The following is a 14,009-nucleotide window of genomic DNA, read 5'->3' on the forward strand; positions in this document are numbered from 1 at the left end:
TATGAAATATTGCTTGGTTAGATGCATGCGACTTTAGATGTCCTGAAATAGCGTGACAGGAAATCTTTATTTACCGATCTGTTGGCCACTATTTCATATGAATGCTTTCAATGGGTATTTCCCAGAGATTCACTGGACATAAATATTTCAAAAGTTAATAATTATAGTTTCAAAATACCCTAAGAAATTACCCTGCTTTTGACAAATAACTCACAAAGTCCACACTGATAGTTCTGCTACACTTCTTTGTAGCCACAATGACCACTGGCATCTATTTAAAATGTTTTTTCATAGCATCTCTTTACCAGGAGTGCCAGGAGAAGAAACCTAGGGTTTACACTAAAGAGACTGAGGCTTTTCAGATTTGTAATTTGATGTCAGGAACAGACTTAATTCCTGAATTAATTTTGATACCCCTAGCACTGACAATTCTAAATAACCATGTGCTGCCACTACACTTTCACAATCTACTGCTTAATTTTTGTGTGACTTCAATAATACAGCTGCTTCTTGCATTGTTTTCATGCTTCTGCAATGCACTTTTCTTGCAATAATGTGGAAGTTTCAGTTTATTCAATTTGCAATACAATACTATTGGATTGGATTCTTCTTGTCATTTTCTTTCCACAGGTTTTTTGTATCCCTACATACACATATACACACACCCAGTATCAGCTGTCTGGAATTAACTTTTACACAAATCTGGCACGGAGTTTGGCTGTTCTAGAGACTTTCTTTTTCTCCAGAAGCTGGAATTAATGAAGATACTATGTCTACTGAAAAATGAGATTTTTGGAAAGTAGAAGCAGGGCATTCTCAGTCTGTGTAATTTATATTCAGTCTACATATGGTATGTGAAAGTTCTCTTTAATTTTTTGTACATATATAAAATGATCTGTTTGGGAAAAGACATTTGCCTTTGTCAAATAACGATCTCAGAAAACTCATAGAAAAGGAAAATAAGCAAACTCCATTTTCAAAGACAGGGGTTCAATAGTTTTTCTATAACAAGCAGTCAATTTGGGGATTTTTTTGGCCGTACTGAAAACTGAAGCAAAAAGAATTGTCCAGAAATCAGATAGGTTTTCAAAAAAATCCATCAATATTTTACTAGAAATCAAAGTAAACATAAAAATGTCTTTCAGTCAAATAAATTGTTGAAATGCCCTTTTTGCTTTTCCCAGGATGAATGTTGCAGTAATTGCAGCTTAAAGAGTTTATATAAAAATTTTAAATAACAAAATGTAGAAGGTTACAATCCAGAAATATCAGAATATTCTACAGTATCTACTTTCTTATTTTATCTTAAATTCAACCTTTTTACAATAAGCTTAGTTAGAAGAAGAAAGCTATCAGTGTAAGGGAAAATATAATAGGAAATACTGTTAAATATAGAGAAAAAGACAGAGTGCTTTCCCTTTTACTCATTTTTGGAGCTTGCAGGTGGTTAAGTTCCTTAAGGATGTTTTGGAATTCCAAAACTATGGTTATTTTCCTCTTTTCTACTAATATTTTATACAACTATATTGTATGGTTGGTAAGATTGCATTTTTTAATCTGGTAGAAATCTGGTTTTGCTTCTGGACAACTGAGTGATGAGTTCAGTTTGGATTGTTCTAAAAGCCCTACGATAAGGCAGGTTCTTAGGCTGTACAATCTACAAAGAATTAAAATAAATTATGTTTATTTATTTATAGGTTATTTGTGGGAAAGCAAAATATAACAATGGATGCTTTCAGAATTTGAGAAGAAAAGTCACCAAAACCACCTCTTGGTTTTGGATATTAAAAAAGGATATATATGCTTCAGCTAACATATGTACCTATAGCAACCTACTGTTTTTGTCAGTACAAAAAATGTTTTTAAATATAATTATATGTTTACGGTTTGAAAGTTCTTGTACATTTTCATGATCTACAGCCAGTTAGGGCTCTTGCATGACAGCAGCTGAGGATCTGAACTAAACTTGGTTAGGTCCTTTCAGCACTATGTTTGCAACTTTCTGGTAAAATTACCACCTGTAGTCACAACAATAGATTTAGTTACAGGACTGTATTTTATGAGGTTTCCTAAACACTTGTAACCATTTATTCTCCCCAAAATCGTATTTGTGTGGGCTGCAGGCAGCGTGGGGGGTGTCCTAGGGAAGGTCAGACAGGGGCAGTCCGGGCAGGTAGGTAGTTCCTGCAGGGTCCTGAGATTTTTTCAAATGACAACTTCGTGCCTTTGCTTGATGGACGTGCCAGTCTGCATGGTACTAATTCATGCTTACCACTTGCTTCTTGGTGAAATAACTGCTCTTTGATCTACAAATACCAATTGCAATATTAATTGTACATTTCTGTAATAAATTTTCAAGAAGCGATTTTATGAGTACTAAGCTTCAAACTTTCACCTTTGATCTGATACAAAGTGAAGCTAAGTAGAAACTGCATCACTGTCTTTAAACTGAAGATAGATATTATTATATTAGCATTAAGTGCCAAAATTTTGGGCTGCTTCATGTTGAGACTGTTGAATAAAGCACTACATTTTAATTTTTTACAAACAGAAACAAAAGCAAAGATTGCAACAGTTATTCCTAGAAGTCTTACTACTTTTATCATAACTACTTAGGAAAGGGCTGCCTTCCCACAAAGCATTATAAAAATTTTTTTTCACTCTATTTAGTGCAAGAAACAGCAAAAAAGTTTGTAATGAAGATTTTACTGACATACTTTCTTAGAAACTGTATGCTCCCTCTGAAAATAAAGTCAAACTGAATTCTTAAGTACCAGTATCAGTAAAGCTGTCAAGGTGTGTGTATACAGCAAAATGCAGTGCTATGAAGAGTTGTGGAGCATCTCTGTGGAGCAGTTGAGAGGAATAGTTGTCTACTGCCCACTGAATCTGCCAAATACGTATGTGAGGTATTTGTTAGATTATAACAAGCCTTTTCCCCATGAATTACATTTTCAAATGACACAGTATACATGCAGCATTCGCCCAGAGCTTTGTAGTACAAATTACAGGGTTTACTATTACTTATTTATATTGAAAAGCCAAAGAATCACTGATGTTTTTATAATGAATCAATTAGTGTCACAAACATCACTTTACATCTGAGATTAGATTGCTACAATACCCTTGATGCTGTTATGTTATGATTAGCAGCCGTCTGTGAAATAGAAATAATTTGCTTCAAAGACCATAGAAGTCCTTTTCTGGGGTTGATTGAAGTACAGTATCTTTTACAACTATTCCCCGTATAGTAGTACAATCCACTTAAAACATACTTTATTGTTATGGAAGCTCTAGTTCTCCTTGTCTACCATACGTGGGAAATAAACTTAGCATTTTAAGAGTTTATGTTATTTAAAGGCAAAACCACTATATTTAGTTTAACAGAAGTATACATTTGCTATGAAATTGACTTACTGGAGCAGTTATATGAGTACGAATTATATTTCCACATTCTCTAGTGCTAGGGAAAACTAGCATAAAAAATCAAGTCGGGATAATTACTGTAAGTTTTGCTATTTTTTGCAGGGAAGGCAGGGTTTCAGCCCTGAATGTAAGAAGGTCAGATGCATCACTACATTTTAAATTTGTGAGATTCCTCCCTTTCCCCACCCCACCCCCCCACCCCCCCAAAAAAGCTGCCTTTGGAGGGAGTACTTTGGTGAGCTAAAATATAGGAAAAAGCTCTGGTAACTAGAAAGGTGTATATATCCATCATTAGTATGCTGAAAAAAAATGGAATTGTCACTGCTTGTTCTTATTTTATTTAGGGCATTTTTCTCAAGAGATCTCTGTTTTTTACTTGAAAAATACTTGAGGCACAGTTTGAAGTAAACACATCAGTACCTGTGAATCCAGACAGAAAGCTTTTTTGCTGCTGGAACTCTAAAGTTCACAAGCACTTTGTGTGAAAAGGAGTTCCAATTCCTTTTTGAAAGATGAATGTGAAATACACTTGGCTCCAAATTTATGCTTTGAAATTATTTTTAGAAAAGCAAAAAATCCAATAGCAGTTTTTAGGTCTTTTTGTAATATTCACAGCCCATTACTTTTTCGCTAAATGATAATGCCAGTAAGTAAACATAAAATACATGGCATTATCATTCATTCTGCCTGCTAAATGCTGGCAGTTAAGTAACAACTATATTAGCTCCATGGAGCATAAAACCATAGCCTAGTATGTTGCTGTGGTGTTACAAAAAATAGACTATTTTTTGACAATCAGGAGACATCTGTGAATAAGTATTGATGGATGTTCTCTCAAAAAACCCTAAGTAATGCATCCTTTATAACTAGAGTGAATTGCTTTTCAAAGCTGTGATAGCAGTAGATTACAAAATGCTCTGTAGATTAAAAAGACTAGCTCAATGTATGTAAGCAGCTAAAAAAAAATTTCAATATAAAAAGCCAAATTTGCAAGTATATGATATTTTGCATGCAGGAACCTGTCAACTCTTCAGTTTATTTTATTAAATTATAAGTACACTATATACTTCTTTATCAATAGTCTACACTTATGTTTGCTCAGAGGTACATGTTGTATACCAAAGTTTCGTCCATTGACTTTACATTGACTTTACATTGAAAGTAAGTGTCATTTGCATGCCGGTTTCTGGCCTAAGTTAAAATTTGTCTGCAGTGCCAATATGTAGAAAATTATATGTTTCGTTTTCATTGTGGTTCAAAGAACTGTTAATAGTTATTTAGATTGAAAGGACAGTATTTTATAAACCTTAAATTAATAATTATTATATTATACCTTTTTGGTCCTTTTTTAATTGTGGCAATTAAAAGCTTTATCTAAAACCCATAGAAGTAATTTATTCATTCCTTCATTTTGACTACGTAGTTTCCTCAATATCATTCGTGAGAAAGAGATGTAAAAACCTTTTTGAAACAGTAGATAACTTAAATTGACACTTTAGTACTAAGAATAGAGTTCTAGTCAAAAAAGGCAGTGGAAGTAATTCTAAAAAAGATAAATGCACTTTCTTCTTTCCTCTTCCGCTTCCCCATCCCCTTCTGGAAAAGTGATTTTGTTTTTCCTTTTTTCTGTGAACTTTCTTTTCCTTTTTGGCATAACAACTGTATTCTCTTCATAAACTGTTAAGCAAAATGGTCAGAATACCTAAAAATGAAACATAATTTGCTAGATTCCAATTACCTAATAAAGAATCTTGTCTTAAACATCAGAATTTTACTATTAGCATCAGTAAGTGGTGGTATCTACAGATACCAGCTCACTAGGGAGAAATAGTCATACCTATGTTGGGCACTTGTTGGAACATGTCTGACTGTGACTTAGCCTTTTATCTGGATCAAAGAAACATATTTACCTTGACACTAGATTAAAGGATTTTATTCTGAGTTTTATAACAAACATCAAGTATATTTATCTGAAATAATTTTTCTTTCTAGATTTTGATTTAACTGAATATACATTCTTTACTGAGCTTTTACAGTCACCAACTTACACTAAAGCAATTCTAATAGATGGCAGAGAATTATTTTCCCTTGCAGAAATAATGAACTTGTCACCCTTGTTCACCTTAATTTTCTGAAAGTGTCTTTCTTTACTTTTTAATGGTAAGAAAAGAAAATGGATTTTCTCCAGAAGTTCAATTAGATATTTTTTTTTCACTCTAGCTGAGCATTAACCTGATCCCCAGGATTTTAATCTAAAACTCACACTTTATTTACTATTATACAGTAGAGTAGTAGTATACAATTTTTTATTAATCTCAGTGAATTAGAAATAATACAATATCTTAATTCATTCTCAAGATGAAGTCTCACAGCCTTCAAACTGCCCTGGGCTCATTTGCCAAACTATGTTTCATATTTTAGCAGGGCTTTCTCTCAGTTCAAGACAGGAAACAGGGAAAGGTAAGTACTGGTTTCCAAATGGAAATGAATAAGAAGTCTGTTAATGTCTTAAACTTGAAGCTCCAAGCATGTATGAACATATTATTAGAACAATTTATTGTTTAATTGGTAGGTACTGTTGCAATGTCTATTTTGCCAGTTACCAAAATAATATGATTGATTTTTATAATCTGGATTTATAAAAGAGTTCTTGGATTATATCCCTGAATAAAGTTTATGAAAGCTTCTATACTTCTCTAGCAAAGGTTTTTTTTGTGTGTATTTTAGCTGTTTTGGGTCTTTTGGCAGTATGTGGATATCATTAGATGATAAGGTAATATAAGTGTTTAATAACACTACCAGTTTTCTTACTGCATTGAGGTATCAAGATACGACTTGTTTTCTCTTCTAAATAATGGTAGAATTGTAATTTTAATTTTCAAACATTAGTGTTATGTAGCTTAGGTAAGGGGAAAGATTGGATATAACAAAAGTAGTTCCTATTTTTCCTGGCTTTTTTGATGTTTTCTTTTTTTTTCTTAGCTGAGTGCCTGTTTCTTCAAAATCATTTTTTTCTGTTCAGAAAAAAAACTGAAGTATTTAATTTTGATCAGAGAAGCATGGTTCTACACAGTTTATTAAAATGAAGTGAAATGTATTATTTCCACCCATCTTGTTTGTTTACCCAAACTACTGAATAAGCTGTGGGAGTTGACATTTGGTCTGTACTGCTGCTAATTATTTAGCCTGGGTATTGAGCTTTGTGATGTATTGCTTGCTCCAGCTGCACCAGATAATTTAACATAGTCTGTTTTTCAAAAATAAAGCAGTTGTAAGGGGGCACAGGATATTACAGCTCCTCAAACAATGCAACTGAGTCATCATACTTTGCTGAATTGGTCAAATAAAAGCTTTTCATTTTCAAATAATTTATTTTGACACTTCCAAGATTCCACTGTAAAATTTCTCTAACGCTTCCACTGGCAAAACTTTATTTATTTTACCCTAAAAAGGAAACGTTTCACAATAATAGCTTTTGGAAATTCACATCTGACAACTTTTACAGTTTATCAGAGTAAAACCTTAGTGAGCATGGACATACAAAACTTCCACACTTTAAAAAAAGCATCAGCATATTTTGACAAGTGTGTCACTGATCTCCTAAAGCTTTTGGCTGAAAGTCATCTCACATATTTTAATCTCTATATCCATTTCTAATGTTACTCTAGGACATGATCACTACTATCAAGACTCTGATCCAGAAAAATAAGTAAATGTTTAATGTCGGCTCATGAGAATTGTTGAATTTAATAGGAGTCTTATTGAACACTTAACTGTAAAAATTTATAGTCTCTTAACTGATAAATATATATTTTGACATATTTTAGCAGAAAAAATTATGAAACAATTAAATGATGATAATTTAAAATAAAAAGGTAGCTAATACTCTCCAGTGCCTTACACAGCTATTTGCATTTTTACATTTACTATTATTGGACTGGGTAAATATAAGTCTAAAACACTCTGTTCAGAAATTGAAACGCTTCTCTTGGGTTATAAATAGAATTTATACAAGCTGCTATATTCAGTAATATTCCTAACTGTAAAAAACCAACATATTTCATTTAAGTTTAGTTTCCAAAACTTTTCATGGATGCCCTGCAAAGGACAGAAACGTGATTAGTGCTGAATTGTATTACTAAGTCTTTAAAGAGATGTCAAAACCAGAGCAACAGTGAATTGTTTGTCTCTGACCTTGGCACAAGGCAGGAATTAAAGCGTGTATTTATCACAACATGCAAAAAGTATGCATTGAAGTTTGAAAGCTGGTAGACGAAAAGGTTTCTGCCAAAAAAGCAATGATAGGATATAGCAGTACATGGCAGAGATCCCAAGGTCGAGGCACCAGATGTGAGTTATATAATTTGTGAGGAAAGATGTTTAATGTGACCACTGCACAGTCAGTGCAAAGTAATACTTGAACAAATCAGTTGTTGTTTACATAGGAGACTATGACAGCATTAAGTGTGTATACTTTGTTGAAAAACATTTATTCCACTCTGTGGTGGTCTGAAATGAATAAATTTGGTACAAATCACTCTGAGCTCCTGGGAATAATTCCATACAGGTTGTCAGGACAGCAGGAGACCACAGAGCTGATTTTTCTGTAACTTACGTACTGCTTGTCTGAACTGTAGGGAAACATATTTTCTGTTAACTAAGACCCAAGTGTTACCAGAATTCTGAGATAAACTACAACAGGAGAAAACTTCTGCCAAGCAGCCCATTCCATGTAATACTAGTCTTAGAAGGAGCCAAGAAATAAACAATATTTAAGAACTAGAAAACCAGTTTATTAAGTATGAAATCAAAATTTTGTGGAAAATGAAGAAAAAAGCACTCAACTATTTGACTACATTCACTTCACTGACATAGGTACTTCTGTCTTATTTTTTTACTCAGTCTGTTGCTAAGTTTTATTTTAGGCCTTTGTAAACCACATGAAAGGAGGCAAATTATTTCACTGGCTGTTTTCTAAAGAAATCAGGTAAAAAAATATTAATCTATTGCCAAGAAAGACTTGGTTCCTCACAACAATCTAGAGAAAGCCTAACTAGCAGGTTCTATAATGGGAGCATATAGAGTTTTTTAACAATATTAAAACATTTTAGTCACTACGCAGGGGAGGAATGCACTTAGGTGTAATATGAGGAGTACAGTGCATTATCATGCAGAGAACCTTTTAATGGTTTTACTATTGGTATTTCTTTGCTTATCTACAGAATACAGAATTTTGAAATTAAACCGAACAATGTTTTCAAAAACAGAAACTGAGTCTCCAAGGTCTTTTGGTAGTTGGGAAGCACAAATATATTTTGGAAATTTCACTAGGCATCTACTGCCAAATGTACAAAAGGACAAACTGAGTTTAAGAGACAAGTTCTAAGATTTTCTAACTGTATTTATTCACTGTATGGCTTTGAGTGTACATGTGAACCATTTTTAGGGAATCAGAAAAAAATATTTTAGCTTTCAGTGATGCAGAAACTCAATGAAACTTGGCTTCAGAATACATGGCCTGGAAGTAACAATGTATTGAATGTTGCTGCACATTGGGGAGCCCTTTTCTCATTTTTTCCTGTTACCTTTAGTGTCCCGTGACTCCTGTTTCTGCCTTCAGGTCCCCCAGTATCTCTAGCCTCTTTGCTACTTCCTTTTGTTACCTTCAATTCTGTAGTTAGCCCCATGAAATTCCAGTAGTTCTACGTCCTTCCCCATGGAAAATCAATGAACACATTTAACACTGCAAAGCTGCGTGTACACTGGTGAGCAGGAGCTACGCAGCCAAGCACACTACCACCAGCTAGACTCCTATTTTCTTTTTTTCCAGCACATCACTGATAAGGTCTGTATACTTAACCAGTCATTGCACTTCACAAAATATGTAGCAAAGTGAGACCACTTCCTCCCTGAAAAAATCAGTAGACATTGACCAGTTGGTTAAAAAGTTGTTAGACGGACAATGCAACTATAACCATAGTTTTCTTTGGAAACAAGGCAAGAATAGGAATGCCATCATCTAGTACTGTTGGTTGGGAACCTGTAATTGCATAGCACAAGAGTTCCAGCACTGGAAAGAGAACATAAAATCATGCTAAGGTGCTGACAGATTCCTAGATGTATGCCTATATTTAAGAAATTGTATTTTCTAGCCTGTGAGTTTCATAAATGCTGGTAGTCATTTGAGGAATGGATAAGATTCAGAAGCATCGGCTATGTATGCCTACTTTGTAGTCATCGGATGGTTCATTTGGCTCTTTGTCATCTTTCTTTCCCTGTAATTTCCTTCCATTTTCTTCCATACTGTTAAACTTTGCAGTAGTTGTTCTAATCCCTCAGTTTCCCATTACAATCTTTTTTCTGCTTTCAATTGCCAGTTTATTATCCCAGGTTGTTTTTTCTTCAGTCATTGTATTCAATCTTTCCATCCCAGTTTTTCTTCTGATTTCTTTTAACAGTAAATACTGTCTATCCTTGCCACTTCTTAGTCACATGAATATGCTTGAGCTTATCCTTCAATTTGTGTTCCCACTTAGTTACTTCCTTGTTACAGTCGATTTGCCAAGCTAGCCTCAAATTCCTACCCTGCTCATTGATTCCTTGTCAAATATATTTTCCTTTACTGTTTCCTTCACATCTTCAAGCAACCATTTTTCATACAACTCCCATCTTTTCTCCCAGTCTGTAAACAATGTAAAAGAAGGTCTTTTAATGGGACAGGCTTTTGGTTACCTTAAAAAAATGTACAGAGCTTTCGTTCCTGCTTGTAGAATATGTCAGAGTAATCTGAAAAACTTTACAAGTTAATGTAACCGTTTACATTTTTCAGTAAAGTAAGAAATGTAACATATGCCATGCTGATAGCTTACACATCATGTCAGGGCAAAGCCTTCGACAGACAACGTAGACGTCCTCCCCCAGCAACCTAATTCACATAGTCTACTCTCTTCCTGACCTAGCAGTATACCTCCCGTCCTGTTAAATAGTAGTGGTCCCATGCCACTAGAGAAATTTACAATATGGCAAAATTATTACAGTAAAATTCACTTATTTATTGCCAACAGTTAAAGATATTCTAGGGGTCAAAGAATGCCATTAAAATTGAATGTATGCAGCTGATGCTTTCAGTGCCTCCCAACTCAAGTCAATTTTCCAGAAATGAACTAAATTTCACATAGCAAATATTTATAAAATGATACAGTGCAAAGTCTCAGATGCTACATTGTTAGTATTTCACAGCATAGTGAAATGGATTTTATGTGCTGGAAAAACATATTTGGTGTCATATAAAACTTAAAATAAGACAATTTTACAATTTGTATATGACCAGCTGCCAGGAACAGTTTTTTTTATACATTACCATCAAAGAAAATATTTTCATATTCAGCATAAGATTTGTAAGTACACGAACTTTAATCATTTAACATTATCTGCTAGATATACACTGCTAGACAGCCTAGAGAGGAACAATATTGTGCTGGTTATAGTCAGATCATTTATTAAAGTGCTAGTGGTGTTCAGTAACACCCTTCCAATAAAATCATTTTATATAAATTAAAAGCATAAACTATTAGCCTAACCCATGACTTCTTCCCCAGAGATCCTGTACATGCAACAGTGATGCTCCATTAGCAGTGAATTTTAGAATTTATGTGTGATTATCAGGCAACCATAAGATTCCCTGTCTTTATGAGAAACAATCTCATCCTACAGGGATTATACGTACACAAGGAAGTGAATGACTACATTTGTCTCTCTGTGCATTCTGAGATCAATTTGAGTAAATGTAATTAAAAATTAGCATCAAAGAGATTGTATAATTTCTCATCCTCTCCTAATGAATTGTATAAAAACAACAAAAAAGATGCATTCTATCAGTAAAGAAATGGAAAAAAAAAAAAAGAACTATTCTGAAATCCAGTTATTGGGAGTACTGAGGTGGTAAGATGTTTTGGTGCTAGTTTCTTGTTGCCTAGGCAAGTGCTCTGACAATTACCTTGTTAACTAGAATTTCCTTCTGTGATCAATTTACACCAAAAAGAATGCACAACTGCATTTTCACTGGAGGCAGATCAGGCATCCCCAGAAACTCCACTTTCTCACTGTGTCCCAGACGGGCTCAAGTGGGATAAAAGTGTCTAGATGCTCAGTCAGTACAGTATTACAGACTGCATTTTTGGACGTAGAATTTAGAGGCCAAAATCCTTTTTCAGATACAGGCCCTAAACTATTGTTACATGTGATTGAAATCAACCACAGCTGGCAATTAAACAGCTAAGTTGTGGTTCTAATCTAAAGTGACCAGGCTGAACCACTAGGAAGCTTTGCTGCAGATTGCTCTGGATAGAGTCTTCTGAAGGTTCTGTCACTTGTGCCAAATGTTTTTAGTTGTTCTTTACTGAATCAAAGCTGACAGCAAATGTTTCATTAGCTCTTCAGTAGGTCTTTAAAGTTCACATTATTTTGTATTGTAGTTCCTTGCATTCCTCACATGGCAAGTTAAAACTTATAAACGTTCTGCCTGGTTTCTTTCAAACAGTAAGTAATACAATCGTATTTACTAATGTATTTGTTTGAAGAGCACTATATTAATGTAAACAGCATTCATGACAATATTGAAAAACATCTTTTATAGAATCATGATGAGAAGATATATTCTTCAGTTGATAGCCATACATTTCTTGATTCTTTACAAATGATGTGCAACAAAATGAGAAAGGTGCTTCTAATTACTGATAACTGCTAAAAATCTAACCAAGTGTGCTTATGATACCATTTTTTACAGGAAAACATGGACATGAATAACACTTGGATATGTTAAATTACAGTAAAGCAATTTATCTGAAACTAGTCCTATTTCTTTCTAACCAAATTCTTGTTGTGTAGGTAGCTCCCCTAAGTGCCACTTAAACACAGACTCTATCATAACCGTTAGGTTTTCACTGTCTTGGTAGTTCTGAAACATATGCTTCCATTCCCCACTCTTTAAATTTGTTAACACCCTTCATGATGCTGTGGATTAATTAATGCCTTATTGCACAAAGAATTTAGACTGTGTGTATTAAAGTTTTTCAGTAAGTTTTTGATTCCTTCTATTGCTTTGTTTATTCTGCATGCAACCATAACCAATTATTTTTAAAAAGATTTTAGATGCATGCACTTCTTTGGTACCAGCTCAAGAGACTTTCAGTGGGCATGAATCCAGTCTGTTGGAGATGATTCAGCTCATGTTCAGAAACCAAAACAATTGCAGTCAGCTTCAAATCCTAGAAAAATCCTGGATTATTCAGTAATCTTCAGCATCTATTGCAAACTTACTGTAGCTGTAGCAGACATGAACACCTGATCAGAAACCATAAAAGTGAATAACAAATTACTACCAAAATGAAAATGAATAGAAAGTTTTCGCTTTTCATCCCCCTCTCTCTAGTCATTGAAGTTTAGAAAGGATCTTTAATAAGCTACGTATTCTTGATATCTTTTATAACTTTGGTGCAGGTTTTCTTTCTGTGACTTTCTATGTGATTAGAGTACGCCTGTGTAGGAAATACCACTCTAACGATAATAATTTTAAAGGGCAAAACATTAATGCTTTTAAAATGTCCAAGTTCGGTGCAGTTGTTCAACAGAAAAGCAATAGCAGCAGTGATACAACTAAAATAAGAGGCATATTTAATGATACAGGATTCTCTTAGGCTTTTAAAGGTGGTAGCAAGGAGAAGAGTTTTGGGGCTTTTTTTCTTTTTTTAATCGACAAAATGTGCAGTAGCAGTTATAATCCATTCTTAACATAGCATCCTGAAAGTGAAGCTATACTCCTGTGATACATTTTGACGTTCACTGGAGTTTCCAATAACTTCAAAACATTTTTTAACCTATTTTTATCCCTTTGGAAAGCATAGGGCATTGAACTGAGTATCACAGAAGGCTCTGGCATTTCTGAACTGACTTTAGGACTCCTTCTGACTCCTTTGCAGCTTGTAGCATAGTCTAGAAGTATTTGAGCTAGCTTAAGAGTGGCAACCTGAGATTTCAATCGTTGCAGTGTTCCCAAAAGAAGATCTCAAGATCCCGAGGGGACTAATAGGCTTTGGTGGCCCTGGCAGGCTGCAACCCCCGTCCCGACCCACTGGTGGGGGAGCCCCATTTCAGCTCAGCGCTCAGCCCCCCCTCCCTGCTGCCCCCAAGGGCACAGCTGAGCGGGGGGCTGGCGGCGGGGCGGCAGGGCAGGGCCTGCACCGCTGCCCCAGCCAGGGAGCAGGGCGGGCCGGGGGCCACAGCAAGCAGTGGAGTCTTAATATTTATTTATATATATAGGTATTTATTTAAGAGAACGGTTCTGTTCCGTTGTGTTCCGTTCCATTCCATTTCATTAAAGAACGCCAAGAGAACTGTGTGTCTCATGAAGCAGTAATGATCACATTACAGAGGAACAAATCCCTTTTTGTTTTAGACATTGTTCCCCTAAAATGCAACATCGTCTGAAAAGCTGCAAGTACTGGTTGGTAATGGTTGCAGTCTGCCACTTGAACGCAACAAAGGCAGAGTTTGGAGGTCAAAGAGGTAGACGAAGTACAAAACAT

General features: G+C 34.9%; 1 long non-coding RNA gene across 2 annotated transcripts in view; it reads left to right on the forward strand.

The window, feature by feature from the left end:
• The window catches only part of LOC130143632 (uncharacterized), a 99,820-nt gene that overhangs the window by 47,779 nt on the left and 38,032 nt on the right, over positions 1-14,009 (forward strand). Inside the window, exon 3 of one of the 2 annotated variants that reach the window (XR_008819816.1) lies at positions 631-4,680. The exons of the other annotated variant lie outside the window; for it this stretch is intronic. This is a non-coding gene — a long non-coding RNA (uncharacterized LOC130143632). Of the gene's footprint in view, positions 1-630; positions 4,681-14,009 lie in introns of those variants that run through there. 2 annotated transcript variants of the gene reach the window in all.

Source organism: Falco biarmicus, chromosome 1 (assembly GCF_023638135.1).
Source record: "Falco biarmicus isolate bFalBia1 chromosome 1, bFalBia1.pri, whole genome shotgun sequence".
In the NCBI taxonomy this organism is placed as follows: domain Eukaryota; kingdom Metazoa; phylum Chordata; class Aves; order Falconiformes; family Falconidae; genus Falco; species Falco biarmicus.